A 20,869-nucleotide genomic window follows, 5' to 3' on the forward strand; every position below is an offset into this window, starting at 1 on the left:
TAATCTCCATCTTTACTCGATGGGGACTATAGGAATAGTGGTCTTCATTGAGTCTCACTAACATCTGCTCCATTATTCCTAAATTGTCCAAAACGTCTTGTAATTTTTGCATTTTGTCAAGTTCTTTGTAGAATGGTTTGAACGACGAATGCTGTGGGTTCTTATACGAAAAGCGCGGACGTGAAGGAAAACATCCCCTAAAAACATAAAATTAATCTTACCTAGATCATGACCCAACAACGCGCGGACGTGAAGGAAAACATCCCCCCTACTTTCTCATTTCATATAATAAAACCCTAACTATACTCTCCACATACGCTAAGAAACAATAAAGAAACCCATAATCTACTATTCACACAAACTTACGTTATCAGTTACAAACACAAACACTCACACTATGAGAAAAGAGTCGGTGTTTATATTCACACTACTCTACCTACACATTGGCAAATTGATGGTTATTTCTTTTCTAGAGTATTGGGGTAGCCCTGAAAAGGGCTTTTTTTTTTGGGAACTTCATGGACACCTGGTTAATGGTGGCACCTTCCAGGCCTGGCGCCACATACGCATCTTGTTCCCCACTTGCTTTTTACTTTTTTGGGGGAGAGATCAGAGGCAGGATAAATAGCTTCAGAATCCCAATTTTCTGTCTCTGGGATTCTGAAATTTCTTTTTCTTCTCTCCTTTTCCTCCTCTTCTTTGTTTTTTCTCTCCTCTTCCTCTTCTTTGTATCTTCTCTCATCCTCTTCTTTGTTTCTTCTTTCCTCCTCCTCTCTCATCCTTCCCTCTTCGACAATGGCCTCCGCGGCCAGTTCGTTCAACAGGCGCCTGGCATATTCCAGATGCACATGAAGTTCCAACAGTTTCGCTAGTCTGGTGTTCATTCTCGTGTTGATCAATCAACAAGGGTAGCTGGACTGCCGAACGAGTTTTAATTTATAGTGAAAGCGCGGACGTGAAGGAAAACATCCCCTAAAAACATAAAATTGATCTTACCTAGATCATGACCAAAAAAAAACAACGCGTGGACCTAAAAGAAACACTCACTCACTTTTTTTATACTTCCCATCACTATTCTAAAAAATTTTTTCATTAATCACTTCAATATACTATCCACATACGCAAAGTAATCTAACCTTAAATCTACTCTCCCCACACCTCAAACACCAAAAAAACATTATCTTAATCTACTATCCACACCAACGTACGTGAGCACTTACAAACACACAATCCTATACACAAACACATACACTCGCACTATTAAAAAAAAAGAGTTAGTGTTTATATTCACACTACTATACCTACACACATTGGCAAATTGATGGTTATTTCTTTTTCTTGAGTATTGGGTAGCCATGAAAAGGGCTGTTTTTGTTTTTTTTTGTTTGCTATGGCAATCTTTTAGTTTCTAAGAATGCGATGTCCTCTGAGGATAGACTTTCTGGCGATAGGTCTGCTTCTTCGGAAAGAGAAGAAGAACTCTTTGGTGTCGATACGACAATCGACAAAGCCTCTGTCAGGTTCAGGCTGCTGCTGCTGCTGCTGCTGCTGCTGTTGTTGTTGTTGTTGCTGTTGCTGCTGTCTCTGAAGTCTGTACTTCTCTGTCCATTCTTCTTTCTCCCTGTTCACTTCTTCTCTGAAGAGCTCTTCTATCAGGTCTTCAGAGACTTTTAACATTCTCACATTCTCTATCTCTTCTGGCTTCGGTATCAGACTGTGTCTGACCCTATGCAAATTCACGTAGGCTTCGTTTAGCTTAGCTAGTTTGGAGCACATCTTCGTAGGAGGATGAGTCGACAATGGATGGTTAGATATTAGTTAGTTAGTTGGATTATAGTGGTTTTCGTTCTTTTGAACATGTACCACTTTTTTATTCACGCACTGCGTGATTTTTAATTACTCCTGGGGGAAGGAAAAGGAGCCTCATCCCCCAGGCTTTTATGTACTCAAAGAGTACTTTTTAATTTAGCCACTCAGGTGTAGGACTAACTAGTCCTTAACAACCTGACTGAAAGGCTAATAGACATGAGTGGGAATAGTCACACCACACACTCGTGTTTCTTAGTTGGATTGAAATGCCCCAGGTGTCAAACCAAGCAGTATGTGACTCCCGCCACGATTGGTCGGCAGCGATGAGGTCACATTAGGACACCCGGTCTTGTGGCATTGACGAAGTGGCCCGCTTTTTTGATATCATCAATTGCCTTTCCCAGTCCGATATTCCGGTAGACAGAGCCTTCCTTTTTTCCACTCTGTTTAGGTGGTGCAGGTTCATCAGCTTCATCGCCGCTGGATGATGATACTTCCAGGGCCGCTGCCAGCGTGGAAGTTTCAAATTCTTCAGTGTCGTCTGCCAACATTGCCTGGATTTGGCTGAGTATGTTAGTAGAAATAGCTGTGGAAGTTTGATTTAAAAGTTCAGCCAGATGTTGTTTAAGAGACAAGGAGACGGTTAGGAGTATTTTTTTTTTTTTTTTTTTTTTTTTTTTTTTTTTTTTTTTTTTTTATTCATCAATTCCTTATTTATTTTGATTCCCTATCTTATTGGTTTGGAATGAAAACTTGTTTTTATGGTTGTTTGTATGTTATTATGGAGTCCTGTTTTAATTAATTCCTATTTTCCTATTTTAATTTTTTGTGGCCTTAATTGGTTTTTATTATTCGGGGTATGAACGGCTGTGTCAGTTTGTGAACCTACGAGACCTAGCAGGCCGTCATAATTCCCAAACAGTGATTTTGTAATATTCGTCCTTAACTGGTTTTTATTATTCGGGCTATGAACGGCTGTGTCAGTCTGTGAACCCACGAGACCGAGCCGGCCGTCATAATTCCCAAACAGTGATTTGTTATATTTTTAACTGGTCTTTGATTTACTTTCTTAGATTTTTTTGAGTAGATTGGATTCGTGTATAAAACTTATGATATTTTTGAATGTTAGATTAATATTGGGGTTTGTGTTCATCAAGAATTCTGGGTATGTTGTAGGGGATCCAATTTTATGCTGTTTAACTTTAAACTTAGCCCTTTCTTTTTCAAGTGTATGGCAGTTGTTAAAAATATGCTCTATGTCTTCTGGGACCCTGCAGTGGTAGCAGTTAGGGTTATGTGGTTGTGGTCCTATGTACTGTCCGAAGCTGTTAGCCAGCTTGGTTTTGCCCGTGAGTATTCTATTTATGAATTTTTGTTCACTGCCTTTTGTTTTGGGTGGTTTCCTATTTCTACATACTTCTTTAATGATGGTTTTTAGTTTCCTGCCTTGAGTGCTTGTGTTCCATAATTCCTGCCATTTATTATCAATGAGGGTTTTAGATATGCTATTGAGTTCGCATATGCTATAATCTAGGTTGATGTGAGTGGTTTCGTTTAGTTTTTGTTTAGCTGTTATATCTGCCATATCGTTACCTGGTATGTTAATATGGGATGGTATCCACATAAATTCTACTTGTAAGTTATTATTGTTCAGTATTTTTAACAATAAATTGGTTTGCCTAAGATAGTTTTCTCTTGATTTGGTGTTGTTATTAAGTATTGAGTTTATGACGCTTAGCGAGTCACTTATTATTACCGCTTGGGGTATTTTGTTCTCTTTGATCCATTTGAGTGCTTCAAGTATGGCCCAGAATTCAGCTGTGTATATAGAGCAGAGGTTAGGTAGTCTTCTTCCTACTTTAATGTTAAGTTCGGGGATTACGTAAGCTGCTGCTGTTCTGGGTGGTTCTGTAATTTTGGATCCATCAGTGTAAATCTTAATGTAGTTGCAATATTTTGAGTTGATTTCTTCTGTACAGATTGTGTTTAGTTTGAGTTCCTGTTCGTTTTTATTGCCATATTTCGTAATGAGGGTGTTAACTGTGGGGTTGATATTTATCCATGGTTCTTTGTCATAGTGATTTGCAATTTCTGCTTGGAGTTTGTCTATAGGAAGTTGTTCAACTAATTGATGGACTAATTTCCCTGCTGGTATGTTTTGTGATAATTTAGTTCTAAAAGGTATGTTGCATTTATTTATAGCTAGCCGGGTGGGGTGTGTGTCGGGGTGTGTTGTTAGCCTGGCTGCATATCTGAGGGTGAGTTCTTGTCTTCTAAGGTGGAGCGGCAGTTCTCCAGTTAAGATTTGAAGTTCCACTAGTGATGTGGATGGTAGTGCACCAGTGCAAATAATTAGGGCCTTTCTTTGTATGCTATCTAGTTTTTTGAGGTCATTTTGCGGTGCCGAGTTGTAAATTTGGCATCCGTAATCTAGTTTAGATCTAATTAACGATTTATATAAAGCTAGTAAGGTTTCTTGATTGGATCCCCAGGTGGTTCCTTTAAGGGTTGTAAGGAGGTTAAGGTCTTTATTACACCTTTTGACTAGTTCGTTTATGTGGTGTCCCCAGTTTAGCTTGGAGTCATAATACATTCCTAAAAATCGTGCTACATTTACGAATTTAATTTCTTGATTTTGGATGGTGAGTTTGGGAAACTGATTTTGTAATTTACGTTTGGTGGTGAATAATACTGCTATGGTTTTTCATGGGATATTTTGAAACCCCATTTATCAGCCCATTTCCCTATTTTGTTTAAACTTGTTTGAATATCGCTGATTACTTTGTGGTTGGAAGGGTTTCCTGCTCTCCATAATCCACTATCATCAGCAAATTGTGAGAGTTCAGTTAGTTTTGATGTTAAGTTGGTGTCCAAGTCATTAATCATGATGTTGAAAAGGGTTGGGCTGAGTACGCTCCCTTGTGGTGTACCGTTTTCAAGTGTGTGTGGTTCAGAGTAGGTGTCGCCGACTCTGGTTGATATTTTACGGTCAGCGAGGAAGTTTTCAATGAATTTAAACATTCGACCTGTGATGGCGTAGTGGTTGAGTTTGGCTAATAAGCCTTTGGTCCATACAAGGTCGAATGCCTTTTCGAGGTCAATAAATACTGCAATTAAATTCCTATCAGCTTTGCGTTTGGAGTTGAACGCCAATTTAATTGCGGTTTCTAATCGTATTAGTTGATCCGTGGTGGATCTTTTGTTTCTAAATCCGCATTGATTATCGGAGATTAAATTATTGCTCTCTAGGTGGTGTTTGAGTCGGTTGGTGACTATGGTTTCCATGATCTTACAAATGTTGTTTGTTAGGGAAATGGGTCTGTAGGAGCTAATATCGTTAGGGTCTTTTCCTTGCTTGGGTATTGGAATTACTATTGCGTGTTTCCATTTATCGGGTAGTTTGCCTGAGGTCCATATTTGGTTTAGTAATTTAATAATTGTTTGTTTAATGTTATTTGGGATATTTTTGTATATTGTGTATCCTATTTGATCTTCCCCTGGGCTAGTTTCGTTTTTGGTTTTCAATGCTAGGTCCCATTCGTAAGTTGTAATGTCTTTATTTAGGTTCGAGACTTTGGGACCGAGGTCTTTAAAGAGATTACTATGGGTTCTTTCTACTTTGTCCCTATGTAATTGAAATGCTGGGGTGTGGTTGGTGTTGCTACTCATATCTGAGAAATGCTGAGCTAGTCGGTCAGCCTTTTCTTTATTAGTAATGGCTCCAGCTATTTTTGGAGTGGTGTTAGTTGTCTTTCCTCTAATTGATCTAATCTTATCCCAGACTTGTTTGGTACTAGTTGTGATATTGATATTCGTGCAGTAATTATGCCAAGTTGATTCCTTTGCCTGTTTAATTATGTTTTTAAGGTTTTTCTCCTTTTGTTTATATATAGTGAAATCAATAGAGTTTTTAGTGCGTTTGAATTTATTGAGGGCTTTTTTCTTATCAGTGATGGCTTGTTTGCATTCATCATTCCACCATGGGACTCCTTGTTTATGTGGGTTACCACTGGTTTTGGGTATGTTAGTGGTGGCTGCCTTTAGTATGGTATCAATCAGGTCTTCGTAATATTTATTAATATTATCATTTTCTATGTTTTTGGTGTCTATTTTGCTTAGTGTTTCATTAAATGAGGTCCAATCTGCTTTTGAATATATCCATCTAGGGGTTCTTTTTAGCGAGTTGTATTGGACCGTCATCTGCAGGGTGACTATTACTGGAAAGTGGTCACTGCCCAAGGGGTCAGTTTGATCCACTCTCCAGTCCGCCACCTGGGTTATTGATGGCGAGCAAATGGCGAGGTCGATGGCGGACATGAGACCGTTTTCTGGGTTAAGGCGTGTTTTTGTACCGTCATTTAAAATGGCTAAGTTAGATTCTGCGGTCCATTCTTCAATCAATTTGCCTCTTTTGTCCGTCACACCGCCCCCCCCCCCCCCCCCCCATAGCTCGTTATGGGCATTGAAATCTCCACAGATGACGATCTGATTTACTCGTTTGTGATCATTTATTTGTTTGTAAGTAATTAAGTTAGCTGTGCCTGATGTTCCCCCTGGGTCATAAATATTGAATATTTGTATTTGACCCTTGCCTGTATGAATTATGAGGGACTGAATTTCGAATGCTTCGTTGCTACCTGGGGTTGGTGTTATGGTTATTGTTGTTACATTCGGGATGTTATCTGCTATATAGATGGCTAAACCCCCACCTCCTTGTCCCGTGGTTCGATTTTTGAAGTGACCTGGGGCATATCCTGGGAGTTTGGGTATTTGTTTGGTTCTACTTGTTATTTTTGTTTCTTGAATGCATATAATATCTGGTTTGTGTTCTAAGCTTTGTAATTTGGCTTTGAGTTCACTGATATTACTTATTAAGCCTCTAGCATTCCATTGCCATATTATAATGTTCCGGTTTGTTGTATAATCCATTATTGGGGTGGTCATTTATTGATTCTTTTGTGTTGAGGGTTATTATGTTAACTTCAAATTTGATTCGATTTTGCTTATTATGCTTATTATCTGTGTTATTTTATCCACGATGTAGTGGTGGTTGTTGATAAGTTCGGCTTTGATCTCTGTGAGTAACTTTTCTATTGTCGGGTTTGACAGTGATTTGTTTTTGGTGTTAGTGTTATCTGATTCTTCGGGGTGGAGTTGTGAGTCTTTGTGGGATTTGATTAAGAATGTATCTTGTTTATTTAATCTTGTTTGATCTTGTTTGACCTTGTTTGACCTTGGTAGGTTGGGTGTTTGGGCTGTGGTTGCTTCAGTTGCTGGTTTGTTTGGGGTCATGATGTGGTAATTTTTATTACTGGGGGTTAGTTTTTTCGCCGCATGATACGGGATTTGCTTGTTGTTCATGATATCTATGGTTTGATATTCCTTGATAGTGTTGGGGCATTCGTGGGATTTAGGTAGGTGCGGGCCCCTGCAGTTGGTACATTTGGGTGTGGTTCTACAACATACATCTTTGTGGTTTCCCCCACATTTGTAGCATAGTTGGGTATATCTACATCTGTTAGAGAAATGTCCCCAGTGTTGGCAGTTGCTGCAGAACCTGGGTTTGTTTATGTATGTCTCAAGGCGGTGGCGTGCCCCAGAGTGATCTAGTCTTATCATGGTTGAGAGTGGAGAATTTGATTCTAGTATCGCTGTATTGGTTTCCTGTCCTAAATGATTTTTGAGTTTATACGCCCTATTTATGGGGGTACCACTGTCTTTGAGTTTGGCAGTGAGGGTTTCATTGTTTATCCCTTTATTTCGTCCTGTGAGTTTTAGAACTGCTTTAAATGTGGGGGTGTTCGTGCGGGAGTATGTGGCTAAGTCATTTGTTCGTGTGTTATTGTTTATTGCCATGAGGGTCTGGTTGCTATTGTGTGTTTTGGTTATTATGTTCTTTGTCCCTATTTGTTTGTGTCTTTCGACGTTAACCCTAATGTTGTTAATAATTTCAATTTCTAGGAATTTGGCCATTTGACTGCGAGTGCTGCAGTGTACTATTATGTATCTTGTGTTTGGCCTAAATATTTTGAATTGTCCTTGATGAACCCTAAGGAGGGCCTGTGTGAGACTGTTAACAGTTAAGTTTATCAGTTTATTGGAGTTGCTACTGATATAAAGTGTGTGTTCTATGGGGTGGTATGAAAATTTGGCCTGTTTCTTTGGTTCTTTGTGGGGGTGTGAGTTTGAATTATTTTGGGGGGCAGGTTTGTTCTTGGTAAACATGGGTCCCTTCCCTTTACCCTTGCCATCCCACACGTTAGGTTTTGATTTAGTGGTTGGGTTAGCTTGTGTTTTGTTTCGGCTGCTGAGTAATTGTTCTTCAGTTAAGGGTTTTGATGGTCCAGGGGTCTGACTGTTAGGTTTTGATTTAGTGGTTGGGTTAGCTTGTGTTTTGTTTCGGCTGCTGAGTAATTGTTCTTCAGTTAAGGGTTTTGATGGTCCAGGGGTCTGACTGTTATGATATTTCGGTTTGTTGTTACTGATATGAATGGGTGGAGTTATCGTTACCATGGGCCCCATTTTGGGTGTAATTTATCCTTTGTTACATGAGTTGGACCCTATTTTCGGTGGGTTTCTTATTATCATGGCTATATGTTTTTTTTTCCGGGGATTGTGCAATGACCATGTATTTGGGGGTGGGTGGCTGGTCTTGTTTTTGGAGTGGCGATATTGGTGTTTCTATAGGTATTGTATCATCCAGGTCCTTGTTTGCCGATGGATCTAGTAAGTTTTTGAAACTTACAGTTGAGTTGATACTTAAGTCGGCTGCTGATATTTGAATTAGTTCATTTCTCTCAGGGGTGGTTAGATGCGGTGTTGTTCAATCTTTCCTTTCAGGAGTGGATGAGAAGTTGAGATTCTTCTCGCAAAGTTCAAGGTGCTTGGAGTTTTCACTGAGATCCAATTTCCCCGTGATTATTTGCGGGTTTGGTGTCATAGGGGTGGGAGGTTTATGTGATTTCATTTCCTTTTCAAGCCTATTGTTTCTCAGAATTTGTTTTCTAGTGTTAAAGTTAAGTTTGTTTGTGATTGATTGAGACATTCCTACTTTGGTTTTGAATAAGGTTTAGGTTACTTATTGTTGTTAATAGTGGTTGTGGTTATGAAGAAACAATGAGAGATGAGATTCTGTTACGTTCTGTGAATCGGAAAATCTCACAGCGGTTAGCTTGTGCTTGTAATTTGTGAGATTCTGACCAGGCGTGGTATCAGTGTGTTTCCTAGTGCCTGTTTTCGGGAACAGTGCTAACAGCTAGAGTTGTTATTATAAGAAAAAGGTAGTGGTTAGTTGTGTAATTTGTCGAATTTATTCTCTATGATTGAAAATCACACAATGATATTTGGTGCTTGTATCATGTGTGGGTTCAATCCAGTCGGTTCTAGTATGTTTCTTAGAGACTGTTTAAGAGAATAGGAGGCAAATTGAGTAGATACGGAATTTAGTACAAGTAAGGTAAAATATATTATAGTGAGATGTAAACAGCATAGAGTTTTAATTGCCCGCAGGCTTAGTAATTTTCCTACCTTGTACTAAAGTACTTAGCTTTTATACGAGGTGGTATGATCCAAAATGGCTGCGTGGCGGGCTGCTTGGCTGGATTTCCTTTGTCTGATATATTACTATCTTACTGCGTGTTCCTATCGTTCCTTTGTGAGAGTTCCTTAGATCTGTGCACTTCCTTTGTTCACGGCTTGCTGGGTTGCTAATCGTTTCCTCTTCTTAGCATTATTTCTTTGCACAAGTTGTCCTGTTCCTTTTTTCTATATTAATTGGTGTTGGTGGTGGCCGCACTCAGTAGAAATTTTAAAATTATACACCAAGCCGGTTTTAAACAGTAAACAAGTCAAGCAAATTCAGAGATAGTTTTCAAACTAGACTGGAAATTTCCCCGGTTCTTAAAGTCAAAGCGCGGACGTGAAGGAAAACATCCCCCACACGGTTTTCGAGCCGCAACGTTCAATGAATGTCATGAGAGGGATAGTAAGAAATTAAAGAGCATGAATCCAACATTCTTATAGTCAAACAAAAGACAAAGGCATTTTTTTCAAAACACAACGTTTTTTATTCAAAAAATCACTTAACACTAAACAACAACTCTAACATTTTTTAAACAATAATCCAACAATATAACATCAAACATTTTTTTTCAAATCACAAACATTTTTTTCAATTCACACTCTACTTTAAACAGGGCTGACAACGTTGTGAATGAAATTGTGATTTCCACTGTTGGAAATCGTTAGGCCATTGATGGACACTACGTTTCCTTTGTTTATTCGCTGGTCCACTGTTATATCTTTCCCTAATAAATTCCCTCACTAGTTTATAAATCATCTTTCACTCTTATATTCTCATATACACATTTACTCAGTTGTTTACTCACTTTTCTCAACATTACTCCTCCACGATAAATCTCTCTTTTTTGCTCATACATTCAATCACCCACCACTCCCATGTATGCGCTCTTTCACCCTTTCTTTTTCTTCCCTTTTACCCCTTTTTTCATTCATTAAGTTGTAATTTATATTCTTTTTAATCTGTGCTGTTTGGTTTACAAAACTGTCTTAGCTCCGGAAAGGTCTGTCAGAGGTGCATAAGAGTTATCGCAAATGGAGTTGTTTCACTTGTTGTCCATAGTATACTGTATCAATGTTAAACGCAGCCAAAGCTACAGCATTTACTGTAACACCATGGATGATTTTATTATGGATGTTTGTATTCTGTGTGAGTGTGAGTGTGAAAGCCATGCATATGATAAACTCAAGGTGATAATTACTTCATACATTCCTGTACAAGAATATGTATGTGTAAAATTTCTGCTGTTTTCATGGATAATAACATAAAAATTATATCTATTAATGTTAGAGGCCTGCAAGGTTCAGTCTTAAAACGAAGGGATATTTTCCACTGGGTAAAACAAAAGAATGTATCTATAATATGCTTGCAAGAAACTCATGGTACAAAGAACGATGAAATATATTGGGCAGCTGAATGGGGATACAAATGTATATTTAGCCACTGCTCTAGTAAGAGTGCTGGGGTTGCAATATTTTTTAGAAATACTTTTGAATTTATAATCCATAGAGAAAGATGTGACAGTCAAGGGAGATTTATTATTTTAGATATTACAATTAATGGCAACAGAATAACCCTCGTGAATTTGTATGGTTATAATGATGATAATCCTAGCTTTTTTAGAAAGTTAAAGGAGGAGACTTTATTTTTTGAGAACTCATCAATTATAATGTGCGGAGACTGGAATACTGTTCAAGACTTAGATTTGGATACTTATAATATTTTACATGACAAACACCAACAGTCTAGGGCAGCGATTCAAGACCTGAAAAACGAATTGGAATTAATTGATCCCTGGCGAAATTCCAACCAAGACTTAAAGATGTATACCTGGAGGCAAAAATCTCCCTTGAAACAAAGTAGACTAGATTACTTTCTTGTATCGGATGACATTCATATGAATACAGCTGATGCATGTATCTTACCAGGGTACAAGACTGATCATTCAGCTATTGTTTTGAGTGTGGCGTTTTCAACGTTTCCAAGGGGAAAAGGATATTGGAAATTTAATAACCAACTGTTGAGGAACACTGAGTATACTGATTTGGTCAAAAAGTGTATAACTGACACTGTAAATGAATATTATGTAGGGGGAAATAAAGATGACTCTCTCCATGTTTCTCTTTCCTGTAACGACCAAATGTTCTTTGAAATTTTGAAAATGAAAATAAGATCTGAAACTATATGTTATTCTATTAGGAAATCAAAAGAGAAACGGGAAAAATTAAAGAAAATTGAGCAGGAAATAATAGAAATTCAGGGGGGACTGTCGAATAACATAAATGAGGAAATTCTGGAAAATTTAGAGAGAAAAAAAGCAGAATTAGAGGAATCTAGGAAAAAATACATAGAAGGTGTTATATTAAGATCTAAAGCTAGATGGTATGAATTTGGGGAAAAAAGCACAAAGTACTTTTTAAATCTTGAAAAAAGAAACTATGTTAATAAGACAATAAAGGAAATTATTTTAGATGATGGGACAAATATATCTGACCAAATAGATATTTTAGAAGCACAAAAACAGTTTTATATGGAATTGTTCAAAAGTAGAATAGCTCAGCTTGATGACGAGGCTACTCAAGAAACTCGAAATAGATTTTTTGATCACAATATTAAACTTAGTCGAGAGGAAAGAGAATCATGCGAGGGTCTGCTTACAATTAATGAATTCGGTATGTCTCTAAAACGGATGGAAAATGGAAAAAGTCCTGGCTCGGATGGATTCACTGTAGAGTTCTATAAATTCTTTTGGAAGTCTCTGGGGGGATTTATATGTAGATCAATAAATTACGGATATACTGTAGGAAAACTTTCAGATTTTCAGACTCAAGGAGTCATCACATGTCTACCAAAGGAGGAAAAAGACAGAAGATATTTTAAAAACTGGAGACCTATATCACTTTTAAATACTGATTATAAGATTGCTTCGGGAGCAATTGCAGCTAGGATTAAAAAGGTTCTTCCATCAATAATCAGCGATACTCAGAAAGGATATATGAAGGGTAGATTCATTGGAGAAAACACCAGACTATTATATGATATCATGGACCAACTTGAGAATGAAAACAGATATGGTTTATTATTGTTAATGGATTTCGAAAAAGCCTTTGACTCAATTAACTGGATCTTTGTGGAAGAAGCTCTACAATCTTTTAATTTTGGTGATTCCGTTTGTAAGTGGTTTAAACTGTTTTGTAATGACTCTAATAGTTGTGTTATAAATAATGGACATATATCATCTTTTTTTAGACTTGAAAGAGGATGTCGTCAAGGAGATCCCCTTGCACCTTATTTGTTTATCATTGGGGTTGAGATTTTAGCTATAACTTTAAAGCAAAACGTGGATGTACGGGGAGTAATCTTTGACGCCAGTGAATATAAATTGGGTCAGTATGCCGATGACGCTTTTATTCTTCTTGATGGATCTAGTTTTTCTCTTGAAGCAACTATGAATATCTTGCAAGGTTTCTCTCTATTATCGGGACTTAAATGTAACATAACAAAAACAAAAGCTATTTGGATTGGAAACAGGAAATTTTCTAATGAAAGAATATGTCCCGAAATGGGCCTAATTTGGTCCTCTTCGAACTTTACACTCCTTGGCATAGAATTTTCTCCAGATTTACAACAGATGGTGGAAATTAATTATATGAAGAAACTAACAAAGGCAAAACGAATACTGGCAAGCTGGAGTCAAAAACATCTGTCAATAGTTGGTAAAGTAATTGTTGTAAAGACTCTTGTTCTGCCCATATTCATACATCTTTTTTCAGCACTTCCTAACCCATCAGCAAAAGTTGAAGCAGAACTAAATCGCATGTTATTTAAATTTGTATGGGGTGGAAAAGTAGAGAGAATAAAACGTGATATACTAGTTTTCCCAGAAAACGAAGGAGGACTAAATATGATACACATATTTTCATTCATTAGGTATATTAAGATAAGATGGGTTAAAAGATTGCTGGAAAAGGAAGATGGAACGTGGCAGAACTTAGTCAATACAACTATACTCAGAAATAAAAAGGATATTTGGAATTTAGGGAGAAGGAAATTAGAAGAATTTAGTAAGTTCATTAAAAACAGTTTTTGGAGAGATGTAATTTTGGCAGTATCTAAATGGAAAGAAGAACCGCAAAGTCCTAACGAGTATCTATCCATGAGTATTTTAAATTTTGTCCCCCCTAAAATGATTTATCAATACAAATCCTGGACAGAAGCTGGTTTTGAAATTCTGAACGATCTAGTAGATGACCACGGTAATTTAATACCTTTTGAGATAATAAAACAAAAAACTGGAAGCGATGATTTCTTGAAATACTTCTCCTTAATATCCAGAATTCCTAAAGCATGGAAAGATGCCATAAAAAACCATCTAGTACATAATAATTTTGATAAGCAGGAGGATAAAATAACGAACTTGCGAAAACAAGATTCACTCAAGTATGTTTACAAAGATCTTTTACAGGAAACTAAAAGGCAACACACTGCGAAGCAAGAAGCTTGGATGCAAGTATTTAATAAAAATATAAGTAGTGAGGAGTGGTCTGATATATACAGCCGGGCAAAACGCTGTACCAAGGATACCAAGTTGATCTCTTTTAACTTTAAATTAATCCATAGAATAATCGCTACTAATGATTTTCTTAAAAGAATTAACATATTTGATGACAACAAATGTACTTTCCGTAAGAGTGAAACTGAAAGTATTCAGCATCTCTTTTATGACTGCAGTATTACTTCACAGTTTTGGTACCGTTTTATTGAAGATTTTGCACCTTTTTGCCCAAATATTGTACATCTGTCCAAAAAAGAAACATTTTTAGGAAGTGAACAACTGGACAGTTTGGGTAATTTTCTGCTTATTTTGGCAAAATATTATATTTATACTTGCAGATTCAATATGAAAAATCCTTCTATTTTTGCCTTTAAGCAAATAGTTGCAATGCATAAGAACATTGAAAAATACAATGCTAAGGTAAATAAAAAGAGGACCAATTTCTTCAAAAATGGACCTCAACAATGAACATTTAACTTGTCTCTGTCTTGATGGTAAACAGGAACAAAATATTGTAATATCACAAAGGCCATGTCACCTAGATTGTGTGCCATATGCATGTGTATATGCGTGTGTGTGTGTGTGTGTTTTCTTTTTTACTTTCTCTGTAGATTATATTTATTATCCCTAGATTATCTGATAACCAGAAATGTTTGATTGTAAGGTGACCCTGGGATGGTTCCCCGACCCATTGGTCAACCTATTACGGGGTTAATAAAAAAAAAAAAAAAAAAAAAAAAAAAAACTATAAAAAAAAAACAAACAAAAAAACACTACGTTTCCTTTGCTTGAGACAAAAGATAAGCATAATGGTCACAAAACCATCGATCTACTTTCACATCATTTCTTGAAGAAGAACGAGGATCAAAATGAGTCACTAAATGTTCTAAGGAATAGCCCAGGCTGCGATGATGCAGAAAATACACACAATATTGTCCACACACCAAAGAATCTGTGCCTTGTAATTTCACATTATTGAATCGGGTGGTCTGAGTATTTCTTCTCATAAAGTCGATGATATCGTCTTCCAAAGGGGGCAATCCGTACGAATCGAAATATTCCACACATCCTTCTTGAGGAAAGTAAACGGCTACCCAGTGGGTTCCTGGGAGATGACTGTCGTCCGTGTTGATGATATAAGCTAGATGGTCTTGAGGTTTGCGATGAGGGAGTTCATCTTTAGCACAGACGACGGGATTCCAAGAAGCCGTGTACGAACTGTGGTTCAAAAGGTAATAAAGTTCCCAGGTATCCATTTGTGTGGTTTTTTTCTTCACAGGTAATAATAAGTCGTCAGTTCGATCCTGACTTTTTGTTTGAAAATGTCTGACAAATAACCGTTTCTTCGTTTCGTCTCCTCACTCTGATTCAGGAGAGCTTCGATACGATGGATCTCTTGAGTGGTTAATGGTGGACAAGAATGTTCACGCAAGTCTTTATACCACTGGTGCAACACGACTTCGTCCGAGATGAGACTCCAAGCCTCGTCCAGATACTCGTCCAATTTTTCTTCTTGACTCAACATCAGGCATTTATCGTGTTGAATTTGACTGGGATGATCGTTTTGACATCCATAGCAATTTTTCTTGATCAATTCCGTCATTTTTTCGACCAAGTGTTTGGCAAAACAGCAGACTAAATGGGCTTCTTGTTCTGGCCATCTTGACTTCATCATGATCACTTCTTTTTCCATGGTCTCCTCACATTCCATCTCCAAAGTTTCTCCACTAGGTAAAGAGGGATAACAGTCTTCCATGGTTTCTAATAGTCTAGAATGACTTCTCTCAAACTGTTGATTTCTATGGTATTATCGAATTCTGCATACAGGATGACGTTCACCGTTACATCAGGGTCTCGGGATGCAAACTGAATTTCCACACGAATCTGGCCGGATTTTATAGGGTGAAAATGTCTCTCGTCGCTGCCTTGGTCTGGAGTGAAATCGAAAGACCACAAAGCATAGCCTCCTGCATAATCCTCGTACGTAATGTCATGACTGGTGTTGGTTCCTAACTGTCCGGTAGCTTCGTACAAGGACAAGTACGATCTCAAGTAATTCTTCTTCTCAAAGTTAGGTTCGAAAGGTCGGGTACACAAGGTTTTGCCATCGCGACTGACTTCGATCTTGGACACACCAAAGTGTTGAAAGTAGAAAGGATTTTTATCGGCAGCTCCGTTGAAGGCTGTATTCTCGACCATACCAACGATCAAACGTTTGGGTAGCTGTCCTTGGAACAGATGATCTTCGATCATGGATCGCTGTCCCTTGGGAATGGTGAAGGTTTTCACTTCCACGAGTCGTATGGGATACTTGGCGGTCGTTCTGCTCAACGTCTGACTGATGTCGTTACCCACTTTAGGTAACACTTCTACGCGTCGTACGTAGAGTCTGGCTTCCTCGATGACAGTTTTGCAAGCAGTAGAACCTATCAAATGGAAAGCGGCACTGCTACGATTCAGTCTCAGGCGAACATTCACCCCATTCAGCAAATATTTATCTTGCAACCACATGTCCAAATGCAAACGATCCATCAGTTCTAAACTTTTGTTGGCTCCCATGATTCTGTTTCTTCGTTCTACAAATCCATCATTGTTGTCTTTGGTTGCATTAGTTTCGAATGTTTCAAACTTGTCAGCTTCGTCAGCTTCCCATAGCACACAGGCATTGAGATGAGTGTTCTTGGCATCTATTCCGTACGTCAAGAGATTTTCCAGGTAGGCACGATAAGGGTAAGTATCCATGCTGCTACTGACTAGTTTGTTATTCAAGTACAAGTCCACTCCACTGAACAAGGAATGCATGAAATTGTTGACGGGAGCTATTACCTCATCGCCATCTAGGGGCGAATTGTCCTCATTGACAACTTTGACTTTCAAGTACAAGTAACTGCTATTCAGATCGATGTAATCTTCGGGCTGTCCTTTAATTTCAAACTCGATGGGAGCTGAGGCTGTCAATGAGGAGACGGGGTAAAATTCCACCCACTGAGATTCTTGCATGGTCATCATGGTGGGGGGCATGGCAAACAGGTCCAGTTCCGACTTGGAACAGGCGCAAGATTCTCGGTGCATCATTTTTTTGTTGCTGTTTCTCAATAATCGAAAACGTCTAAGTCTCGAACGGTTCTTCTTTTCTTGGCCTTTCTAGCTTGAAGTCTGGTGAAAGGGTGTTTTCTTCGTCGTCTCTTTCTGCCTTGTCCTTGCTGAATGCCTGACTCGGTAGCGTGCAGGGCATTTATAGGTGTGTCTCGTCGGCCTAAAATGTCTTTGCCTGTTTGAAGCAAGACATTTTTGCCTGCCCTCATGAAGGCTTCTTTAGGATTTTGTTTGTCGATGATGACATTTTGGAGAAATTCTTTGCCTTGCGTCAGTGCCGCATCTTTCAAGGCGTGCAATCCGCGTGTCACCATCGGTTTCAACACCGGGGCCACCGAACGAAAGGCCGATTTTAACATATCTCCTAAACCGTGTCCTCGCTGTCGAGCAACCCCTCGGTACACTGGATACATGACTTACGAGTCGTGAGAGAACCGTTTTCGAAAATGGAGTTTCACTGTGACTTTTCCTTTGGTGAATGGAATATTTTGTCCCAAATCTCCTTTTATAGCAATGTTGACCGTGTCCAAATACGACTTGCTGACAGGCAAATAGTGAGGATGGACAAATTCGCGGTGAACGTGGTAAGTGTTTCCACCTTCCTCGTCAGCGTTCGTGGCAGAATCCACTTTGAAAGGAATGACACGCAGTAACGGTACAGAGGTGTGTCCCACCATGTTGTACTCCACCACATCGGAGTACACAAACATCAAATTCAGTCCTTGATTCATTTCTACCGAGGCACGAAATAACTTGCTAAAAGACTCGTTGTCGTAAACGATGGGTAATTCGTTTTTCTTGATCATGGCCATTCTCATGTCCATGTCTCCGCCCAACATGTCAAACAATTCAGAACAAAATAAAATGGACAGGATTTTACTCCCGTCAAATTTCATCAAGAAGCGACGAGCTGTTTTGTGGTATTCCATGGTGACACTTTTTTGACACTTTCCAAAGCTTTCAGAAACACGACATTAAACCTGGAGGTAATGGTGCTCACCAAATGTTGACCACTAAAATAATAGCCTGGGGGAATGAACAAGTGATAGGTGGTGTACTTTTGATTTTGTAAACGGGTTTTCTTGTCATATTTGCCATGGGTATCCAAGTACTGTTGCATTTGCTCGTCATAAACTTCCACATCAAAAGAATTTTGATTGGGAAGGACATTGAGGACTTGGGTCGGGCGAATGATTTCCACTAAAGCCACTTCCCAATGGGCTTCGTGATCTAAGGGGATGGCCTGAGGTAATTTGGCTGTGTAACAGCACAACGTGTTGTGGGGAAACACCTCCATGGAACTGTCACTGGGTAAGGTTAAGTAAAATTGGTTTTGGTGACTCATAATTCCAGAGTTCTGTGGCTGTCCGAGGGGTTACTGGACGTCAGAGGCGTGTCTCCGCCCAAAATGTGGTTCTGGTTGTGGTTGTTGTTGGAGTGGTAACTGGCACTGGCACTGGACACAAGGTTCCCGTGGTTCCCGTTCGAGGTGAATTTCAGGGAGGGATTAGGAAGCAGGTAACCGATGCAACTGCTCAATAAAATGGTCCACAATTGTTTGTCTCCTTGTTGCAAACTCAAATTGGCAATGGCTGCCCCGATGACACAATACACCACGAAGATTTGGCAGAAAAAGACGATTTGCGTTTTAGGCACACGTTCTCCACACCACACCCACAAGGGTTGTTTTTGTAAATCTTGCACAGAAGAACTAGGTGAAGGAGTGGTCGACGTAGCTGCGTCTGTGTGAAAGGGCATGATGGTCACTTCTTTTTATAGTCGATGACTTGCGAAGCGTCGATCCAAGAATCAAAACTGGGTGGATATCCTTTCCAACGTACTTTGACTTCTTTGACACGTCGTTTGCCCACTTTACGGGTTCTGCGTTCGAGAATGCTTTCGATGTCGTACACGTCGTCTTCTTTTTTGGTGACACGTTGTAACTCGGGCAAATAAAACGTTCCTTTGAGCACTTCTCCGTTCATGTTTTCCAATTTATAGACGGTAGGATGACGGCCATGCACTCGTCCAGTGACGCGAAACAATTCGGTCGTCCAGTTAGGTAAGTAACCTTTGTCGAAAGTGCGTTTGGTTTTGCCAATGCGCACCCAATCTCCTACGGCCAACATTCCACTTTTCTTGGGGACAGCCCTCGTCGGGGACCTACCAAACAGGCGCTCAAACACCAACACTTCGTTCTCGGGAGTCACGTCTTGCGGGGCACGTCCGATGCTTCGATGGTAAGATTGGTTGTACGCTTGCACCAGGTGCGGTAAGATGTCGATGTACTTCAGAGTGTGGTGATGCGTAAAATATTTCCACATGCGTTCTTTCAAAGTGCGTTGAAAACGTTCCACGATGCTGGCTTTGGTTTCTGGATTCTCGGTGGTAAAAAAAATGAATGTCACGTTTCTTTAATTCTTTTTGGAAAGCTTGGTTCAGAAATTCGGTGCCTTTGTCCGTTTGCCATCAAAGAGGGTGACGACCGCTTTGTTTCAACACCCGTTGCAGGGCTCGTACTAACTCGCTGCTCGATTTGGAAGTCAAGGGCACGACCCAGGCAAATTTGGAAAAGACGTCGATGACACAAAACAAATATTTGTAGCCACGATTGTAGCTGGCCAAATGAGAGACGAATGGGAATTTTCTTTTGAACCATTTGGCGAAGAACGTGACGATGTTTGCCTAAGCATTGTTTCTGGTGTTTGGACAAAGGGATCGTGCCTTTCAAGACGTTCAAACAACATTCGCATACGGTATCGATGACCTCTTTGGAGGCCGATTGAATGAGTTTTTTTCGTAGAGGTGGAGAAGCTTTGGACAGGACAGATAACATGTCCCCATGTTTGACTAAACGTGGTGGTAGTCCTTTCCTTTTCTTTCCTTGGGGTTTTCTGGAGGGTGACATCTTTGAGTCTTCAGGAGCACCAAAAACACTGATACCCCGACTTGGTCACAGGCCATTTTTATACTGGAACGCGTCGCCACTGATTGTCTTTACGTCGTATTAGTTTGAGGACAGGCATGACACGTCGTGCAGGGGTACGCAACGGACTAAATCGAGCCAGTTCTTGCTTGGACAAATCCAGTAAACTTTGTAACATGCCCGATCTTTCTTGAACTTTGATTTTGGGAGAAGGTACTTTGTGAGCAGCAGCCACTGCCACTAAATTGGAGGGTCCTGCCACTGGGGAAGTTCTTGGTGTGATCAACGTCTCCAAGTACTCTTCAGTTCTTGGTGTCATCAACGGAGAAGTGGATGAACGTGAGGATGCCGGAGACGCAGTCACTGGTTTGCGAGTGTAAAGTTGCGTCCTGGCCGAAGTGCCTCTCTTGCGACCAGTTTTCTTCTGTGGACTTTTCTTTTTCTGGGTACTTTTTCTCTGTTTCTTTTTCTGGGGGCTTCTTTTCTTCTTCCGGGGTGGTGTCTGGTAAGAGGAGGGTCCCGCCACTGGAGAAGTTCTCCTTGGGGACCTGGTCTTTTTCTTTTTCTTCTTGGGGCTTCGTTGGACTTTTTTCTTGGGTATAACTTTGGGGGCATTAGGATCCCATCTTAAGAGAGAGCGAATGATGACCCCTCCTAGAGTACCGCTCCCTCCAGGTTTCAAAATGATTTGTTTTTTGGTTTGAGTGTCGATGCGGGGATCGGCCAGTTGGACCAAAGCGACTTTGTTTCGATCGAAAAAGCGTTTGGTTTGATGAGGAATCTGAATGATTCCTTGGAGTAATTGACGTGCCGTCACCGTGAACCATCATAAGACTTCTTTGAGACTAGCTTCTAAGACACGAGCTCGTATTTGTGATTTTTTTTCTCGACTGATGCCATACAA

Source organism: Sinohyriopsis cumingii, chromosome 17 (assembly GCF_028554795.1).
Source record: "Sinohyriopsis cumingii isolate HCF-2022 chromosome 17, ASM2855479v2, whole genome shotgun sequence".
Classification (NCBI taxonomy): domain Eukaryota; kingdom Metazoa; phylum Mollusca; class Bivalvia; order Unionida; family Unionidae; genus Sinohyriopsis; species Sinohyriopsis cumingii.